The following is a 21,798-nucleotide window of genomic DNA, read 5'->3' as shown; positions in this document are numbered from 1 at the left end:
TCATATTTCTATGCATTTTGCCTTTAGTGTGCAAATAGACAAGACCCTGAGATTTAAAAAATAAAATGTATCTGTCATGAGCACTACTAAAGTCGAATGACTTGCCTCTTTCCCTCCTCCAGCACCTGCTGGGAGCAGAGTTCGCTCAGGTGCCCTGAGTTTGCCCTGGGCACTTGGGCCACGAGGAACTGCCATACGCATAAGCAGAGTTTAGGACCAGAGCGGAAGTGAGGCAGGGCTGCGGCTTGTCTGAGTGGTGGTGACTGGTGGTCATGGTGTCCTCCAGAGGTCTCATGGTTTCCCTGACAGTGTTAGTGCTGTTGCTTCTGGGACTTCTGTGGCTCCACGGGCAGCGGAGCAATGTTTGTGTCATCATGGAGGAGAACTGGAGGGAATTGCTGGAAGGAGAACGGATGCTAGAATTGTGAGTGTGGGGTATTTGTCCCACGATGCTGGCCAGGTCCCCTAGGAGCCTGCTTAACTGACCTCATCCCCTCTTCCTCATGCAGCCCAAACTTCCCCAGACTCGCCTCCCAGTCCCTGAGCAGGCGCCCCAACTCCTCTGTGTCCTCTGCTCCTTTTCTTCTGCACTGTGTTCCAATGTTCCTTTTCCAGTGATGTGGTGTGCCAAAGGATTTGTGCTCCATCGAATTCTCTCTTAATTTTCTTTAGGACTTTGAGACTGGGATTTGGGAGTCATGAGTGGGTGTGGAGTCTGACTAGTTCCCATCCTTTATAGATGGACATCCAGACTTATTTTCACTAAGTTTTACAGAAGAGAATATTGAGCACAATCTCTAGCTCTTTGTTTATTAAGAAATTTCCATTTGTGGTGTTGGAATTTGGGACAATTATTTGTTGCATATGCTAAGTTGAAATAGGGTTATTTAAAAATATTCATGCACCCCTCCTCACATTCTCTTCTCCCATCTCATTTTTTTTTTGTGGTGCTGGCGATTGAACCCAGGGCCTTGTGCTTGCATGGCAAGCACTCTACCAACTGAGCTATCTCCCGAGCCCTCCCATCTCATTTTTCCATTGTGTATTTGCAATGTAGAGTATCCTTGAGTTGTGACTCCTTGGCCTTTGTAAGTGATAGTGCATTAAGGAATTATTACTTTAATTATTAGAAACTCTTAAGAGCATTAGGTTGCAGTAGTTTGAACAAAACCCTGTGTCTTGTGTGGTAGTTCTAACTTAAAGTACTTTCTGCTACCATGGGAAATAAATGCCTTTGTTTTAGATGCTAAATAGTTGGTGGTGGTAGTATGACTGAAAAGAGTGGTGTAACAGATATTAAGCAATGCAACCATTACTGAATATTGTCTGTATACTGCACAATACAATAACCTTTAAATGCTTTATCATATCTAATTCCCTAATGATAGTTACTATTATCCCATTATATGGATGAGAGACAGATGTTTAATTTATCTGGCCAGATATTTGTATATTGGCTTTCTTTGGGCCTCCAGAATAACCATGCAATAATTGTTAGAACGCCTGCTTCTTTAACAAGACTCAGTATTTTCCTGGATCATGTATGAAATAAGTTGGCAATTAAGGAAGCAAGTGATGTGGACATCCCAAAGGGAGAACCCAGAAGACAGTCAGTAAATTTTGAATCATAAAACATAATAACAAAAATAAAATAGGGGAAAATGCTTAGTATGCACAAAATCTGTAGTTGAAACCATGGAGGAGGGGAAATATAACCAGTGGCAGTATTTGTTTTGTTTTGTTTTGTTTTTCATCAGTAGCTTGTTTTAGATTTGGGTCTGTAAAATATTTAATGTTAAAAACAATATGTTAAGTAGTAGAGCTTATGAATTTATATGCAAAATACCGACAAATATTACTTTAAGATATTTTCAAATTCATTTGGTCAAACAGTAAATATAACATCAGAAGAGGTATTAAGGAGAAAACAACAAACAAAATACACTGACAATGAGTTAAATCCAAATTAGAGCATCTATCAGAAATTATAGAAGTGATTTCCTTCTTTGTCCATGGCTAAAGATTTAAGGTTCAACAAGTCTTTAAAAAACACAAGATACAATACATTTGAAAAAAGAAAGGATTGCTGGACAGGGTGGCAAACACCGGTAATCCCAGCCACTCAGGAGGCTGAAGCAATCCCAATCCCTGATACAAAAAAAAAAAAAAAAAGAAGAAAAAGAAGAAGGAAGAAGAAAAAAGAATTAAAGAAAAAGGAATTAGTATTCTTAACAGTTTACTTTTAATTACAAGTGAATTATTTTCAGTTAATCTATTCCTGATCAGAAGTTGTTATGGAGATATTTTCATTGTGATGTAACTTATTATTAAGGAATTTGAGTTTTATGTATCATACTAGTTTGCTTTATTCTGCAGTCCTGTTTTTGAAATTTTTCCTGAAACAAGTCAAGAAAATATGAATACAGAAATTGTATTTTTGTTTTTGTCAGGGGTGTGCTCTGAGGCCCCCAGAGCCGCACCATGGCCTGATCTCTAAGATGGCACCTGGCAGCTTGCCAGACATAGCTGCGCTCATATACAAGTTTTAGGAAGTAACTCTGGTTGGCTGTTGTACATGAAGCAATCCTGGTATCTGCCTGGAGATTGTTCCTTGATAGGCTGACTTTCCTGGTAGTCTACTCTCTGATAGGCTGATGTTCTTGATATAATTCTGAGACTTGCAGAATAAACTCCTTTTGGTTCCTGTGATCAAGAAGAGTGTACATGCGTTGTGATTGTCCCCTCGGGCGGTGGGCGATCATAAGTGGTGCCGAAACCCGGGAATTCGAGTTACAAAGAAGGAACTGATCAGGTAAATACAGGGTAAGTAAAGTACAGTCTGGCCAGGTTGAAGTTCACGGGATAAGCGATGGAGTTAAAGTTTGCGGGATAAGCGACGGAGTTAAAGTTCATGGGATAAGCGAGGGAGACTAAGTGTGTGTGCTTTTGCTTTTGTTTTATTAGTTAAAATGGTCTGCCTTTTGGTTTGTTTAGCGGTAGCTAATGGGCACCGAAATGTCATGAATGCACATGGAAGGTCCCTTAAAGGATTTGCCCTACAGACCTAAAAGGTCCCTTACATCCTGATACTGTTGGAATTTTATTAGGTAGGAGCTCTAGTGCACTCAGGGAACTTAGTTATCCCTGGAGTTATTGACTCTGATTTTACAGGAGAAATTAAGGTTCATGCACATTCTCCTCAAGGAATTATCTCCATATCACCTAAAACAATACAGGACTATTTTGAGGCCCTGTAATTGGAATGAGTCCACTTTAAATCCTTTAATGAGGATCCATTGGAGGGCAAGTCTGGTGCCAGCAGTCACAGGTAATTCCAGCTCCAATAGCATATATTAAAGTTGCTGCAGTTAAAAAGCTTGTAGTTGGATCTTGGGAGTGGGCAGGCGGTCCGTCGTGAGGCGAGTCACCGCCCATCCCCACCCCTTGCCTCTCAGCGCCCCCTCGATGCTCTTAGCTGAGTGTCCAACGGGGTCTGAAGCATTTACTTTGAAAAAATTAGTGTGTTCAAAGCAGGCCCGAGCCTCCTGGATACCGTCAAAACCAACCCAGTCAGCTTCCCCCCCGGACCCGGCAGGGGGGCTGGCGCTGGCAGCTTTGGTGACTCTAGATAACCTTGGGCTGATCACATGCCCCCACCCCGTGGTGGTGACGACCCATTCGAACGTCTGCCCTATCAACTTTCGATGGTATTCGCTACCATGGTGACCATGGGTGATGAGGAATCAGGGTTCGATTCCGGAGAGGGAGCCTGAGAAATGGCTACCACATCCAAGGAAGGCAGCAGGCACGCAAATTACCCACTCCCGACCTGGGGAGGTAGTGACAAAAAGGGGACCACATAGCTCAGCTTTTGATTACTCCCAGCCTTCATAATAATTTTCCATCAACCACAGCAACCAGGGGAACTGCAGGTTTGGGATCTTCTGGGATTGATTTTGCCTGTCTTACCATGGACTTAAAAAATAGGCCAATGCTTAAAAAAAAGATTAAAAATAGAGAATTTTCAGGACTCCTAGATACAGGAGCTGATACTAGCATTATTACCCTAAAAGATTGGCCAAAAGAATGGCCTCTGCAAGTAGTGGAACAAATCCTGAGGGGATTGGGTGTAGCTACTAACCCACAAAGGAGTAGTTCTGTATTGACATGGAAAGCGATGAGGGCCAACAGGGAACATTTCAACCTTATATCTTAGACCATTTACCTGTTAATTTATGGGGCAGAGATATTCTCATGCAAATGGATTTAGTACTCACTATAGAAGGCCATTATAGCCAAAAGGCTCAAAATCTAATGGTAAAACAAGGTCATAAATGGGACAAGGGGATAGGCTGCTATGGCCAGGGAAATACCCAGCCAATTAGTGTTAAGGGCAATCAAGGTTCGCCAAGACTTCGGTTTTTCCTTGGGGCCACTGAACAAAAGTATGTAAAAATAATTTGGAAATCCAATGCACCAGTGTGGTTCTCTCAGTGGCCCCTGACATTAGAAAAATTTAAAGCGACCCAAGAACTGGTACAACAACAATTAGAAGCAAATCATATTAGACCTTCAACTTCTCCTTGGAATACCCCTATTTTTAATACTCCAAATATATTATTATGCCACTCTGAGGAAGATATTTTAAAGGATATTTACTCTGAATTAATAGAACAACTCAAATTATGGGGACTCATTTTAGCCCCTGAAGAGGTTCAAGTTGGTACTACACAAGAATTCTTAGGAGCCCAATTAATATCTTACAAGGTGATCCCCATCCCATATCTCCCAGAGAGCTCACTCCTGAAATATGTCTGGTTTTGAATATTATACAAAAAAGATTAGATGAGGCCCAAGTAGATCATATTGATCTCTCTCAGCCATTACAATTCATTGTTATTCCTAACAAGAAACTACCCACTGGAGTCTTTTGGCAAGAGGGTCCCTTGTTTTGGGTCCATCTAGCCTGTTCACCCAATAAAACTCTCTTACCCTACCCTGAAGCAGTAGCTCACATAATCTTAAAGGCACTTAAATCATCTATCACAGTGTTTGGAATTCATCCAGCTACTATCATTATTCCCTATGATAAGCATCAACTTTCTTTGTTATGTAATTTCATGGATTCTTGGACTGTTGTTAGCAGCTCCACTCAAGCTAACTTTGATATTCACTATCCTAAACATCCTTATATACAATTTTGTAGTAATAATTCTGTAATATTCCCAAGAGTTACCAGACAACAACCTATTCCTAAGGCTCCTGTGATTTTCACTGATGAATCCAAAACAGGGACTGGAGCTACTTGCTATCTAGATACAGTCCAAACATCCTTTTCCCTACTCAGATAGTTTATATATAGTTCAAGCTCTCAGTAACATAGAATGTACAGGGCTTATTGCCTCAAACTCTACTATTTTTTATCCCTTACGGACTTTACAACTAATGATTTGGGATGGTTATAATTCTTTCTTTATTAGACATATCAGAGCTCATACCAATTTACCTGGACCTATAGCTCTAGGGAATAATGTAGCAGACATAGCAACTAAGGATTCCCACATTTTTTCTCATTTGAGGCAGCAAAAAATTATCATCAACAATTCCATGTTAATTCTACAACATTAAAACTGAAGTTTCCCATTACTAAAGAAACTGCACGTGCAATTGTTAAATCTTGTGGCCAGTGTACAGTCCTCCATCATCCACCTTCTATAGGAGTTAATCCTAAAGGACTGTTATGTAATCATCTATGGCAAATGGATGTTACTAGTCTGCATGGTGGGGAAACTGAGGAACCTTGCAGGAATAGGGCAAGGGAAAATTCAAGATCCGCCTCCGGGAATAGGTACCACAGGAAAAGTAGGAACCTCACAGGAGTCTCTGGCCAGAGCAGTTTAAGGGTGAGGGATAGTAAGAAGAAATAGGGTCAATCAAAACTAAAGGTCGCAAAGGACACTACAGTTGAAGGGTAAAAATGCGTGTATTTTGTGTTTGTGTGTTTGTCAAATTCAAGAGTCTTGCTCTAAGTAGCGAGGTAAACTGAGGACCTGTCTCTTTCTCTGAGGCAGTTAGGTACTCAGGTAAGCTGAGGACCCTGTCTCTAGGGCAGTTAACCCCTGTCCTAGGGCAGTTAGGTACTCAGGTAAGCTGAGGGCCCTGTCTTCTAAAGCAGTTAGGCACTCAGGATAACTGGCCAGGTGATGAAATATAAAGAGGATCATAAAGGAGCTCCAGAGTATGTGTATTGAGTGTTGTTTGTGTGTTTGTACTGCTGTTAGTGTGGCCTTTGTACAGTGAAGGATGGATTCAGAAATATCACAAAATCAGTCTGAAAGGATAATTCAAAAAGGAGGCATGAAAAATATATTACAAGGAGAAGAAGTGCTGGGAGAGATTAAAGAGAAAGTTAGCTGGGGTAACCAAAAATGGGAAAGTTCTGGGGAGGAAAGAAACACTGGGAAGAATTAGAAAATAAGGAAACCATTGTATGATCATATGTTCAAACTCTAGTAGAAATAAGCCCAGATTTATAGAAGAAAAGCTGCTCAGTGTGCCACAGGAGGATCTTCATAAACAGGATCTAATAGCAACAGAAATGAAATCTTAAAGAGAACAAAGTGAGGAAGGATTGAGTGGTAGTAACCTAGAAAACAATTACTCAGAAAATTTAAGAACAAGTAAAAAAGGAGAGCTAAATCTAATACAAAGAACCCCCAAAAGAAATAACCAAGTGGTAGTGAAAACTTAAGAACAAGGGAAAATGTAGTAGAAAGCTAAACCTAATATAAAGAGCTTCAAAATTTGTAGAACCTGCCCGTATTTGAGGACCAAAATAGAGATACCATCAACCATTAGAGAAACTTTAAAGAGGCAGTTAAGACTGATTGGAAACAGGTATGCAGAGCAGTGTTATCTGGAGGACAATGTCTAATTGGAGAGCTCAGTGGCAAGAAATAGCTGTTGAAACTACTTGCAGAAACGTAGTAGCAAGGTTTCCTGGTAGAAATGTTGATATGGTAATAGAAGGCTAATATGATACTCAAAATCAATATGATCCTGGAGTGTATGCACAGATATACAGCAGCAAAGAGACAATGCCCAAACAAAAGGTAAGAGATAACTATTTTAAAAGCTGTTACACCTTATGCCCCAGGTCTTTGTCCAAAGTGTAGAAATGGAAAACATTGAGTTAACGAGTGCAAATTACTGATATTGAGGGCAAGATGTTACCAAATCATTTAAGAAACAAGGCACAGGGCTCTTCAACTCAAGGCTCACAAAATGGAAGCAGTTGTCATAGCCCTTGTAGAGTTTAAGGAGTAACAGATCTTTTTGCTGATAGTGATTGCATCACTCGGGCAATTCCCAAATTGGAATTGGTTGGACCCATAGCCCCTCATAAGCTGATTTAGACATATAGATGATTTTCATCTTTTTCTCAGTAAAGCAAGCTGCTTATTTTCATCCTGTGTAACTTTTTAATTCTTCATGTTGGTACCTCACCTTTAAGGAGGGTTTATAAGTAAAGGGAAGTGCACTGATTAGAAAGTTAGTGGAGTTAATATTGAAAAATGTAGAGAGGGTGAAATAGTTTTTTCAGCATAATTTGGCACCAAATTTGGGGAATTTTAGGTTTTACACTAATAGGCTTGGGTGTGCTTGTATTAATTCTATTCTGCATCTACAAATGCCTCAAAGCCAGTCAACAGGCTTATAATGTGATCATAAGATAAGATTTCTGAAAGTGTAGTCTCTCTCTCTCTTCAGCAAAATCTTTCTCTCTTATGCAAAGCCTCTCTCTCTCTCTTCTCTTAAAGCAAGCAAACATCAGTTCCTCTATCCTCTATACCAGCGCAAAGTGTTGCTGCGGGCGATGACAAATTGCATTGAGTGGTGACAGTTATTCACATTCCTGAATTTAGTAACCTTAAACAACTTAAAACTGGACAATGGTCCTGCTTATACTTCAACCTCTTTTAACAAATTTCTCACTAAATTTGAAATAACTCTAACCACAGGTATACCTTATAACCCACAAGGACAAGATATTGTTGAAGGTGCACATCTCACCCTCAAAAATACTCTTTATAAACAAAAAGGGGGAATAGGGGAGACCTTCAGGTCCCCTAAAGATAAACTTTCTCTTTGCCTCTTTATTTTAAATTTTTTAACTCTCGATAATGAGGGTCGCTCTGCTACTGAGAGACATGGCAATCATAAACAACATGATAGAGCGAAGGTAAAGTGGAAGGATGTTCTTACTGGACAATGGAATGGCCTGGACCTGGTGCTTTACTGGAGCCGTGGCTCAGTTTGTGTGTTTCCACAGGATAAAACGTCACCTATCTGGGTTCCTGAACAGCTGACTCGACCAGTGGCAATGCTACCAACAAGTAATTCGGATCAAAAAATGAAGACGCCAAAGACACTCCTGACGATCATGCTATTGATAGTCTTTCATTCCTTAGCCACGCTTTCTTTTCGCCCAGGTGAAAATGGTTATACATTTCAAGAATACATAAAAAACTTAACAGGAGATGCTGTTTTACTTTCAGGATGGGTACCTCACAGACATAATGCTACAGGAACTACTTTCAAAACCCCTAGAATCTTCCCTCCTTGTAATCCTAAACACAGTACACCTCCTATATGGAGAGTTTGTCAACATGCAGGACCAGCGACTCCTGTACAAAATGGATCTTTTTTCACTCCCAATTTCACTTCTTTCACTGCTAATGATAACTTCACTAGCAGTGAATTAGGCATGAAATGTGTCAACCCCTTTGACAATTGGATGCTTTTCACTGCAGCTTCAGGATATACTAACTTACAATCTTTTTTCAGTCTCTCAGGTGGGGCATTTTGGCTATGTACTTGGAACTCCTCTACATGGACAAACAGTTCTAGGTTCACTGGTGCTGCCTCACAATCTACGTGTATCAGAAATATTACCTTTCCACCTACCCCAGTTTGTGTGTCCCCCTTTTTATGTTTTTAACTTCTTCTCTTCTCAATTGCACCTCAAGCAAATGTGTATTCCTACCTTCCTACCTGTTCCAGTCTCTGTTACAGATACAGAACTGCCAGTACTACTATCTAGAGACAAGAGAGATTTTGGCATCACAGTGGCTGTGGTCACTGCAATAGTGGTTTCTGCAACAGCAGCACTAGCAACTGCCATACCTACAGCAACAGCAGTCAATCACTTTGCCAAAAATACTCCTATAGCCTTACAGACTCAAGAAGCTCTAAACAACCATTTTAAGGCAGGCATACTCCTTGTAAATCAAAGAGTGGACTTACTACAAGAACAAGTGGATATCTTGCAAGAACTTTTGGGACTGGGATGTGTTTATCCTTTAAGAGCAGTGTGTGTCACCCCTATTGCTTATAATAACCTTAGCTCTGTGGCTATGTTATCTAAAAATCTCTCTGTCTACCTTACTGGCAATTGGTCATCTACGTTTGATAATTTAACCAGTCAGCTACGAGCTGAAATACTCAGAGTTAATGCCACCAGGGTTCAAGTTGCATCGGTATCTGAGATGTTCTCTTTGTTATCTAAAGCCCTGGGATTGACAAAACAGTGGGCCAGAACAGTAGCTGTTCTGATTATTATCTGCTTAGGGATAGCCTATGTTATACACAGCCAAATCAGAGATTGCCAAGATGCCCAATGTCATCGACGGGCTACAGTACAGGCTTTGACAGCCATTGTGACAGGCACATCCCCCCAAGTATGGCTAAGCATGCTGGACCAGTAGTCAAAGATGGGTAAGATCCGTGGAAATGCATACCAACCTAAGACAGGGTTCTGATGCCTGGAGGTCAGAATTCCAATGACGGGTAAGGATGTAATTTGCCATGAACAACCTAAGACAGGCATGGTTCCAAGTCATCTTTTATTTGTTTAAAGAATAAGGGGGAGATGTCAGGGGCAGGCTCTGAGGGCCCCAGAGCTGCACCGTGGCCTGATCTCTAAGATGGTACCTGGCAGCTTGCCAGACATAGCTGCACTCATATACAAGTTTTAGGAAGTAACTCTGGTTAGCTGTTGTACATGAGGCAATCCTGGTATCTGCCTGGAGACTGTTCCTTGATAGGCTGACTTTCCTGGTAATCTACTCTCTGATAGGCTGATGTTCTCAATATAAGTCTGAGAATTGCGGAATAAACTCCTTTTGGTTCCTGTGATCAAGAAGAGCGTACGTGTTTTGATTGTCCCCACGGGTGGTGGGCGATCATATGTTTTTTAACATGTATAGACTTCATTTGTTCTGGTTCTATAAGCTGAGGGAAATTACAATCTACAGTAAAGAAGAGAAGCAAAATTATAGAGAATAATTAGGACCTGGATGATTATGAATGCCATTAAAATGCTATTATTGTTGGTCATAGAATATGTAAACCCAGGGTCTTGGAAACTAACTGGCCAAGAGTTTCATTTAGCCTGCTTTAGTATTTGTGTGGGGGTTAGGTTTTGAAATATTTGTATATAAAAATGCAGGTTTCTATCTTCTTTTAATATGAATAGCCTTCCTTCCTTGGCTTGCCTTTCCTGTGGCAATCCTGCTACATAATAATAGTAGCTGCCTTAAGTTGTAACTTGTATTTCCTCATTCTCCATAACCAGAGTACTTTCTATTTTTCCAACCTCTTGCAATTGACTCTGCAGTACAAAATTGTTAAAATGGTAAAATTCAAAAAATGTCATGAGCTTTCTGATGACCACATGGTAGTAGAAAAATCCAAGAGTTTCTAGCTTTTTTTTTTTCATAAGGCTCTTGTGTCTTTAAAAATTTACTCTAAAGTTTGCTTTATTACTGATGGTTATGGTCCTTAATTTATACTTCTTAATATCCAGATTTTTAGACCCATAGATCTGTTTTCATGTGCATAAAATTAACCACTTTATTTTTAGTTTTTAGTGTAAATATTCTAAATGTATTATATGTTTAAAATATTCTTGGGTTGGGGTTGTAGGTCAGTGCTAGAGTGCTTGCCTAGCATGTGTGAGGCACTCAGTTCAATCCTCAGCACCACATAACAATAAATACAGGTGTAGTGTGTCCCTCTACAACTAAAATATTTACAAAAATATTCTTCACAATTTTGTTTTATCCCAAGATTAGTAATCATGAGAGCACTTAGCTTTTTGTTCTTAAACTGTATTTTTGTTATACATTGTTTTGTCCTGCTTGTCAAAATCTTCAACCTGAATGGGAAAGTTTTGCTGAATGGGGAGAAGATCTTGAGGTTAATGTTGCAAAAGTAGATGTTGCAGAGCAGACAAATACTGTAATTCTGGATGATTTTGTTTCTTTGCCAATTATGTTGAAATTTATCTTATTGTTAAAAATCTTAAGCTCTTAACCTTTCATTACATTTTGAAAACATAGTGTTTAGCATCTAGTTAAATTAGTTCAAAATCATTTAAACTCACTTGACTTATCATCTTTCTCATGGGGGTTCAGCATGCAATGACTGCGAAAAGCAGATTCCCTAGTTGTGTATAGAGCTCATTGTTTGTGTCATCAGTGCTTGACACATAGTTAATAAGAAATGTAAGCTCTAATTGTTATTACCTGTCTTAAGAAAGATTCATAGTCTTTCCCATGTTTAACAGTAATATAAACTGCCTTTGTTCTTGTATGTCAGTTATGATTTGATTTGAAACCTAAGACCATATTGTATTTACCCTTGACACATCACTAGTAGTTTTAGTCATACATTAGTTTAATTGACCAAGTACTTACATATATACAAAAATGTCCTCAATGATCAAACTTGACAAATTTTAAATTGAGCTAATATGGAATAATGTGTTTTCTGAAGTTACTTTAAATATATAATTTATATTTACATTTTTACTATAAATCTCTACTATTTTAGGCATAATTTTTATATTCTTAATAGCATTTAAATAATTTTGAATCACCTTATACTTAGTGATCATCCCATGTAAAACCAGATGTATGTTATTTATCACTTGTAGGACTGAGTGTATGGTTTACTATAACTGCAATTCCTACTATTTATCAGTAAGTATTTGAAGATTCTCAGTTATGGAGAAGTATGGATCATAGTGTAATTGGAATAGTAGGCCTCTCTCTTGGATCATGTTTGAAGAGCTGAGGTAATTTAATCTAGCAAATATTTTAGAGAGCTCATTTTCTTTTATAGTACCCTAAGTTCCTTTAGATAGATGGATGATACTTGAAGTAGTCTTTGTTGTCAGAGATTTATAGTTAATTGGAAAGTAATGCTCTTGTGAAATTGTGTGATCCTCTTCAATATAGGAAATGGTTGTAAGCCCAGAGTGCTGTTGTATCCTTTGGGAAATAGGATGAAGGGGAGATCTTGCTGTTTGCAGGAGCAGTTTCTAGAGAACATAACATTTAAAGGAAATCTTGGAAGTAGAACATTTAAGAGTGCAGGGTAAGCATTCCACTCCATGGACATTCTCATAAACAGGAATGTGGTATTTTCAAAAACAAACTAAGCCTTGAGGAGAAAGTAGAGGGTGATGCAGTAGTGTTAAGTCAGAAGGAACAGAAATGTGTAGTCTGCAATATCAGGTATTTTAGTTTGACTTTATTGGTATTCCAATCTGGAGGTAGGGAATCTCAAATCTGTCCACCTGCTGTACCTTGATGTCACCTAGGTGATAAGCTAAATGTTAAGGGGTATTTCTCCTCTTTTAAAATTTCAAAAACCATATGGCAATTCTGTTGAGTTTGGTGGTGCATGATTGTAATCCCAGTGACTCAGGAGACTAAGACAGGAGAATCACAAGTTTGAGGCCAGCCTCTGCAACTTAGCAAGACACTGTCTCAGTATAAAAATAAAAAGGTTAGAGTTGTAGCTAAGTGGTAGAGCACTCCTGGGTTCATTCCCCAATACTGTCAAAAAGAAAAACAACAGCAAAGCAAATTGACAGTTCCTTGTGTATTTCTGTATCTTGTTTCCTTTTCCTTTTTTCCACTTTTTGCTTTAGTTCTTTAGACACTCATCCTCCCTTCTTATCTATTTAAATTTCTTTTCTCTGTATCCCATAGGTGCATCTCTCCCTCCCTTTTCCCTCATTCCTTTTCCCCACATGTTCCTTAATTGTTTGTAATCAGTATTCTCAATATCTGGAATTTCTTGCCCTTTTACTTTTAGTCATGGCATTTACCTTGCTTTTTTCTCTTCATTTTTGCCTGTTGCAATCCTACTTGTCCTTCAAAGAACTACTTCAATTCCATCTTCTCCTTAAAACTTTATGTTTTTGAATTGGAGCTTCTTTGTAGTCTTTTTCTCTGAATGGAAAAAGGATCCCCTGACCCTGTGGTAGGTAGTAGGGAACAATGGAGCTTCTGCACTTGAAGATACACAAGACTGGAAAACAGTTAGGACTATTTGACAGAATTCCATACATAGGGAATGGGAAGGTGGAGGGGGATGGAAGGGAGTGTGCAAAGTTGACTGTAAATAGAATCACTGAAGTCCCTGTGAGGAAAGCACCGCCCCAGATGCTTTCTGTAATTTAAAACTGAATGGCAGAGGTGATGTGACTATGATGGAAGGTTGCACAAAAAACAAACAAAAAACTTTTAAACATAGTTTAAAAATAGCTAATAATTTTCATGTTTCAAGCATTATTTTAATAACTTTTCATATGGTAATACTTTTAATATGTTAGTTATATGTAAAACTTAAACATCATTTTCTGAGATTTATCTGCTTACTGCACTTTCATAATACTTTCATACTTGAAAGAGTGAGAACAAAATCTTAAGTCCTATGATTGTGTTTGAGGCTAAGATGTCATCAGTAGTAATTCAACATGCTTCTACATTGCTAATGCTTTTGAATATTAGGATGAACTAAAATGAGGTGAAGAAATAGTGAAAACAAATACAAAATTTATTTTCCATTGCTATTAATAATTAATTCTGATCTTTAGTTGTGAGGATGGTAAATTCAGACACTATCCAGGTCCAAGGACTAAGAAGGACTTCATCAACATTATAAGTGGAAAAGAGTGGAAGAATATTGAACCTGTTTTATCATGGTTTGGTCCAGGCTCTCTTCCGTAAGTATGATGGATTTTTCTCTTATTTACTTCCCAATTAATTGGAAGAGATTATTATGTTTTTATTTCATATGAATAAATACATGTACACAGTTTGTTTTTTGGACACTTAAGGCATATTTGGATTTATTATGTGTTTGATATTTTTAGTTAGATCTTGTTAATCAAACACATAACCTTGATACTTATTATACTATGTGAGGCCTTTCTGTAGAATTATGCTTAGTGCCTTTTTAGGAATATTTTATATGCTTAGATTTGATCATATGTGTCATTAAAAACTAAATATTCCCCCAAAGACTGAAGAGTGTAATGGGCATGTGGTAATTTGAGAGACTCAAACATTACCTACAAATATTACCTTTAAACTCCTTGATGTACAGTGATTAATTATGTGTAATTACTCTGCCCATCTAACTTGTATGGATAATGTGTCTGAACAATATCTAATGGTATGATTAATCCCTGAGCTTAAATTTAGTTAGAAGATAGGTATGCTTTTATACCAGTTAGGATTGTGAATGGCAAGCCTATTTTCTGCTACATAGTTGGAGTGCAAGGCCTCAATGGTCATTCAAGAGACTTTTGGGAATGGTGAATTTCATGGAGGTTATCATGTTCTCATCTTATTCTAGTCTCCTCACCATACTTGCCCTTGGGAGATGGGGTGTGGATCACCAACTATCAGAGAAAAGTGCTTTGGATTCTGGGAGTAGGAGAAAGATCAGCTCTGAGCTGTAGTTTGTAATTGAAGTGTAACTTTTTTCTTTTGTGCCTCCAGATTATTCTTTAGATATCAGAACTTCTCATTGAACCATCATGTCCAGTGCAATGATGGAACCTAGTATTCCTGATATAGTTTAATTAGTGCAGACAATAGTGAAGCCACACAGAAGTTTAAGTTCCTTATTGCTATTCCTACTTGTCTTTTTTCTTGTTGTTTTTGCCATACTGGGGATTGAACCCAGGAATTCTCTGCCACTAAGCTACAACCACAACAAATATTATTTTATTTATTTATTTTGTGGGGATACTGGTAATTGATCTTGATGGGCACTCAACCATTGAGCCACATCCCCAGGCTTGTTTTGCATTTTATTTGGAGACAGGGTTCCACTGAGTTGCTTGTACCATGTTTTTGCTACAGCTGGCTTTGAACTCATGATCCTCCTGCCTCAGCCTCCAGAGCCATTGGAATTATAGGCATGCACCACCACACCCACCTGATTTTATTTTCATTTTGAGATTGGACCTTGCTGTGTTGCTGAGGCTGGCCTCAAATTTTTGTCCCTCCTGTCTTGGCCTCACAAGCCACTGGGATTATAGGCCTGCACCCCTATACCCAGGTTCCCACTTGGCCTGTTAAACAACAAAGGCAACATGATTAAGCTAGTTTTCAATATTGAACTTAAAATGTAACTGATTTTTGTTATTTTTTTAAAATTTTAAGTGAATCTTAACCTTTTTTGTGGTAGAAAAGGCAGTAGCTTATAAGTTTCTGTGGAATCCTAAAGGCAGCAGGGTATACCTTTTTTATTGGGAGACTGTGTAAAGGGGGCATGGCAAGGGTAAGCTTCGCAGGTTCATCCACCCCATCATTTGTCATTGGATTAAATCATCCTTTCACTTGTGCATGTAAAAGCCCTTGGGAAAACCAATTTCTACTTCTTGCTAAAGGTGATATTGTTTGAAACACACAAACCCTTCTTTTTGAAGCATGCTTTTTTTAAACTGCCCATTTAAACTACCTGCATTTAATTTCATAAAAATAATTATTTTTACTTATGATTTATTTCTTATGTAGTCATTTATACATCATTGCAAGTTGTCAAATTTGCTACTATAAATTTTAATTTTTAACAAAATAGGAAAAGTAATTTGTTTTGGAGGTTCTTGGGTTAAAATCCAGGACCTTGTACATTCTGGGCAAGTAGTCTGCCACTGTGTTACATCCATAGCAAGAGAGAAGTGATTTTATTTGGAAAGAGTCCTATTAACAAGTGTCCCAAATTGTTTCTTCAGGCTCCCTTCTATGCCTTTTTTTTTTTTTGGAAGATTTTAAGGGTGAATAAGAATTGCCATTTCCAATTGATTTCATAGAGCTCATATCCAGGTGGTCAGTAGTTGGTCAGTATTTTGAGGAATCATCAGATGAAAGTTATAAGTGAATATTGAACTGTAGGCAGAGGTGCATGCCTATAATCCCAGCTACTTGGGAGGCTAAGACAGAAATATCACAGATTTGGGACCAGTCTTGGTAATTTAGTGAGACCCTGTCTCAAAAGAAAAAGGGAAGGGGGATATAGCACAGCAGTAGAGTACTTATTACCTAGGATATGCAAGACCCTGCCTTTAATCCTGAGTACCAAAGGGGGGGGGAGGAAAAGAAAAAGTGACCATTGAAAACTATAAAAAGAAAGAAAGAGTACCAAGTATTTTATTTATGAGATGATCAGGTGAGGACAACCTTTTAGCAAACCTTCTTACAGTCATGAAATGAGTGAGTGATAACTTTTCTTAATAGTAGCAATAATATCCATTGTTGGGAAAATTATGGACTAGAAAATAGAAAATATAGACAAAGCTGTATATCTTACTCAGTTTTAATATCATCTCTTTTTTATTTTAGGATGAGTAGTATGTCAGCACACTTTCAGCTGTCTGTGAACATCAGGTTATGGATTAAAAGTTTTCTATCTTTATTATTTTTTTAAAGAAACCATTTTTAGTTCATTTGTTTCCTTTTGATTTCAGACTTGCTACAACTATTATATTCAAAACCTTGGATTACTCCTTTGGGGATCATACATATTTTTGCTTTAGCTACTCTGCTTTCAGGATTGTCATTAGGACTTGTGAGTACTTAGTTTTTAGAGCACTAAAATATTTTAAAAAAATAAATTGCATTAGTTGTATTATATGTAATGATTCTGTTTATTTTTACAGTGTATGATATTTGTAGCAAATTACCTTTGTCCTTAAAAAAGGCACAACTGTAGCCATACCTTTTAAGTAAGTATATTTTACAATGTTTTTGTTTCTGGTGATTTATTTGTTTTTTCCTGTGTGAATCTGAGGCCTATCACATGCTAATAAACAAGCTTTTTGCCACTGAGCTACATCCCCAACCCTGAAGTGTTTATATTTTTATTCACCTGTAATTTTCATCATTTCTGTAAATACAGTTACACACTTAGTAGGTTCCTCTTCTGCTTTGGTTCCTAAGTTTGGATTGGTGGCCTCTATCAGTTGTGTAAATGAATGGGGAGATGTGTACATCATGTAAAAATGGTAGCCCAGTGAATTTTGGAAAATTGTTATTTTCTTGACTCAGAGAATTTCAACATTGCATTTAGCTTGTAGCTATTTAATAACATTGATCTGATGTCAGTGTGTTTGCATACTTCATGTTATTCATGGATCTGCTTCAGTATACTTGAGTCAAAATTTTAAATTCTAAAGTCATTCACTATGTTAGTGACTGTACTTGAAGTTTATTTTTTGTTCCAGCCAATTTTCATTTTTTGGTAGAATATTGGGAAAATGTATTTCCTGTAGCTGATCTGGATTGGTACTGGTCTGTACTGAACTGTAAAATGAATTTATATAATTCAAAGTATTTATTTCTGCTGCCTGTTTTAATACAGGTACTTCCCAATGTTTTATTTTTGATCTTGGAAAATTGTGCTGGTGGTAGAAGCCCTCATACTTTCAGTTAGTAAGGAACTTGGACTTTTCTTTTATCTATTGGCTTTTCAGCAACTTTATGGTTGACTGCTTAGGTGAAATGGTTTCCATTTTTTAGTTGAGGAAGGAAGGTTGAGAGAGATGAGGGATTTCCCCAAAGTCACACAGAAATTGCAGAGCAGAGTGTAAATCTAAATCAAACACATGACAATCATGATATTTTCTATATTTTGCTGCCCTTCTTAAGATTTATTGAGGTCAAAACTCCTGAAATGAAATCAGTGAATATTTCATTTACAGTGTACCTATCCTTCCCAGATAGTTGTGTTGATAGTAAAAGGGGCAGTTATGAGGTAAGTAATAATTCTGTCCTCCACTCCAGGGGCTACTGACCTGCAGGAAAACTGTAAACACAGATTGTGTAAAAGATAAATTTATTATCAGGTGTAAGGTTTTTGCAGAGATATGAAAATAATTCATTCACAAACTCAAGTTGTGAATAAAAATAGCATTCAATATAGCAAATACAAAAGATAACTATATAGAAATATTTTTATTATTAATTTTATTGATTACTATTCTGTACTTTTCCTCTAAGTTCTGTAGCTGTCAGAAAATTTGTAGATTGATAGGGTGCAACTGACTGTACATCCCATAAATAACCAGTCATGCTGAATCACACTATATAGACTGAATCATTTTGGGGGCAATTTCCAGAGTCTCCATTAAAGTCATCTGCTGAGAGGGTACTCTGGGAGTCTGCATAGATTAATTTCTTTGAAAAATACTGTCTTGGATAAAATGGTTACCTATAGAAAGCTGTATAGGTCTGTGCCCATGAAAGAATTAGGTGTTGACATATAAATGCTTTAAAAATAGTGACTCTGGTAGGTTTCCCTCTATGGAATAAACTGTGGGATTTATCCATTGTATACATAGAAGGATGTAGGTTCTCAAAAGAGGGGGTTAGAACAGTGAATATGCATAATTTTAGAAATTTTCTGAAATGAAGAAAAATAAATGATATGATACTGATACATATGATACTGTACATCTTTTAGCAAGTTACAAGAAAATTAATTTTCTTAGAAATTTTTAAAAATGACAGCTAATTCATGTGAAGCTACTTAAGTTTTTCTCTTCTCTACTGATGTCCATAGTAAAAAGTTACTAGAAAAGACTATACCTTATAATAACTTAAGTTGGAGAGATTGAAAAGCATAAAGTAATAGTTTTTCTAAATGTATTTCTAAAAGATAGGTCTGTAATACTCACAGTATTCTAATGATGAATAATAAGTTCTTAGTATTCACTCTGTATATGCTTTGGCAGTTTGTTTTCCTTTAGTGACATAATTGATAGATAACTAATCTAAACTTTAATGAGTTGATACCCCTTCTGGAGCATGCCACATGTTTTGAGTTGTTTCCCCTTATAAGTGTATGAGTTGTTTAGAAAAAAAACCTCAACTCATTCTCCCTTTTGATTATATAGTAAGAAGTCTGAGGACAGAATTGAGGAGATCCTTAGGACCCAGATGATGTTATTAAGATACTGTGTTTCTTAATACATCAGTTCTCCTTACCTTGTTGTAGTCTCAGCTCTGAGTGACTCTTTGTTCTCAAGATAATCAAAGAAAGCCATAACTCACAGGGAGAAAGAAGGAAATTCACTTTCTTCTTATACTCCCCTAACTTTGAGAGAAGTCCCAGTGCATTCCACTTATAAAGGGTTCACTTCAAAGATTTACTTTAAGCCATGGTTTACCAAGCTTGACTTTATTGACCACTTTGAGCAGATGATTTTTAATTGTATGAACTACCTGTTGTATATTGTTGGGTGCTCAAAGGTATGTCAGTAGTTGCTAGTAACAATGCCCAGCTCCCCCTTACCAAGATGTAACAGCAAAGGATATCACCAAACATTGCACAGTGTTTCTTCGGGGACAGCATCATTCTTGGTGGAAAACCACTGTTGTAAACTGTAATATTCACTGGAACCATGGGAATGTGTCATGCGTAGGTTCTTTTGACCCAGTATAGAGAGGGATGCCATGCAGACCAAACATTAAGTTGTCTATGACTGGAAAATTCTTCTCATATTTTGCCCTACTTATTAATGCTCCCCCCAGTTCTGAGTTGCCTAGGATTCACAACAGTCTAGAATTAGTGAGCATAGTAAAACTCATGGGCCCAATTTCCTTTCAGTAACATGGTATGCTCTGAGATTAAGTTAATTAGCAATTGCCCCTGTAACAAATATAATGTGTGTATGTGCACATGCTTAAATATTCATTGAACTGTACACTTAATATGTTTTATTTTATGTAAATTTTATTGTTAGTAATTTACCTTAATAAGATGGTGAAGGGAAAGCACATTTATGAGACTAGAAAAAATGAACAAAAATATGATTTTTAACTGTACACATTGTGATTTCTTTTTTCCTGGGAACTGAAACAGGATAGCATTGAAGTTTTAGTATACTTGTAGAATAAAATATTAATAGGAAGTTAATGTAAGATTTGCTTAATGCAGTATACTTTCTTAAATTTTCCACATTCACAGCATTAATGCTTATTGATTAATTACAATTCATTTTATAGAAAGGTAGGTAATTAGAATAAGTTTGGCAAGTAAAATAGATCTTACTACAAGTTTTTATAATCTTCACTGTTTTCTTAATAATTTATTCCTTTTGGACATCCAAACAAATGTTAAGGCAGTCATAAACATATGAATCATTGTATCTTGATTTGAATCTGAAACAAATCTGCAACATATTTCTGGTCCTTGTCTTTAAGAAAAATCATTACCAGAATTTTAGCAACCTTAGAAAAAAGTGGAGGAGGAACAAGAGGCAGGTGAAGAAGATGTTTCAGAAGAGGAAGCTGAAATGAAGAGGAGAGCAAAGACTTCACAGAATGCCATGAGACATCGCTCTGTAAGTCCATGGTTGTCCATTGATAAATCCTAGTTAATTTTTATAGATAACTTAATATCATGATTTTAACAAAACTTGAAGATTGATCATTAGTTTTTATGTGAACTGTGACTTACACATTACAGGGCTTTATGTAGATAGTTGGATTGCACAGGTTTCATTAAGAAAATAAAAGCAGATATAAAAGTCTGTAATATGTTTTAAGAACATTGTGGTGGTTTAAGCAATGTTTAATTTTGGAATATCTCATGGCAAGCAATGAGATTTTTATGTTTGTTTAATAATAACCTGTTTCAAGTATGAATTGAAAAAAAATACATTTCCCAAGGATTGCATTATTGGAGAATTTAAGATTAGAGAAAAAGATTTCTCATTTGATATGATTTTTCTCAGTTTCACTGTGTGAAATGAAGAGTATATTTCCCATAAATGAAACTTTTTGCCCATTGTCTTGAGAAATGCATATTTTAGTGATAACTGTGATCTTTTAGGGATATAGTTCAAAGTTTCTTCATATTTAAAAAATCATGCAAGTAATAATAACTCTGTTGCTTTAATTGTAGTTTTTTGCACAACATATGCATAATATGGTACTGATTAAGGAAGGTTTTTTTTGCTGTATCTCTGTAGTATGCTGATTTTAAGTCCTTTGGGTATAGGCCAAGGAGTGGGATAGCTGGGTCAAATGGTGTTTCCATTCCAAGCTTTCTGAGGAATCTCCACACTGCTTTCCAGAGTGGTTGCACTAATTTGCAACCCCACCAGCAATGTATGAGTGTTCCTTTTTCACCACATCCTTGCCAACACCTATTGTTGCTTGTATTCTTGATAATCGCCATTCTAATTGGGGTGAGATGAAATCTTAGGGTAGTTTTGATTTGCATTTCCCTTATTACTAGGGATGTTGAACATTTTTTCATATATCTGGTGATTACTTGTACATCTTCTTCTGTGAAGTGTCTGTTCATTTCCTTAGCCCATTTGTTGATTGGAGCGAAGCAGGGGGTATTGCAATACCAGATCTTCAACTCTACTACAAAGCAATAGTAACAAAAACAGCATGGTATTGGTACCAAAATAGACAGGTA

At 37.2% G+C, this 21,798-nt stretch overlaps 1 pseudogene; it reads left to right on the top strand.

Moving 5' to 3' along the window:
- The first annotated feature begins 272 nt into the window (after nt 1–272).
- Nucleotides 273–20,743, top strand: LOC124975003 (thioredoxin-related transmembrane protein 1-like; annotated as a pseudogene).
- The last annotated feature ends 1,055 nt before the right edge of the window (nt 20,744–21,798 follow it).

The sequence above is a fragment of the Sciurus carolinensis genome, unplaced genomic scaffold (genome assembly GCF_902686445.1).
Source record: "Sciurus carolinensis unplaced genomic scaffold, mSciCar1.2, whole genome shotgun sequence".
Taxonomy (NCBI): domain Eukaryota; kingdom Metazoa; phylum Chordata; class Mammalia; order Rodentia; family Sciuridae; genus Sciurus; species Sciurus carolinensis.
Note: the sequence above shows the minus strand (reverse complement) of the source record. Positions and strands in the feature narration are given on the sequence as shown.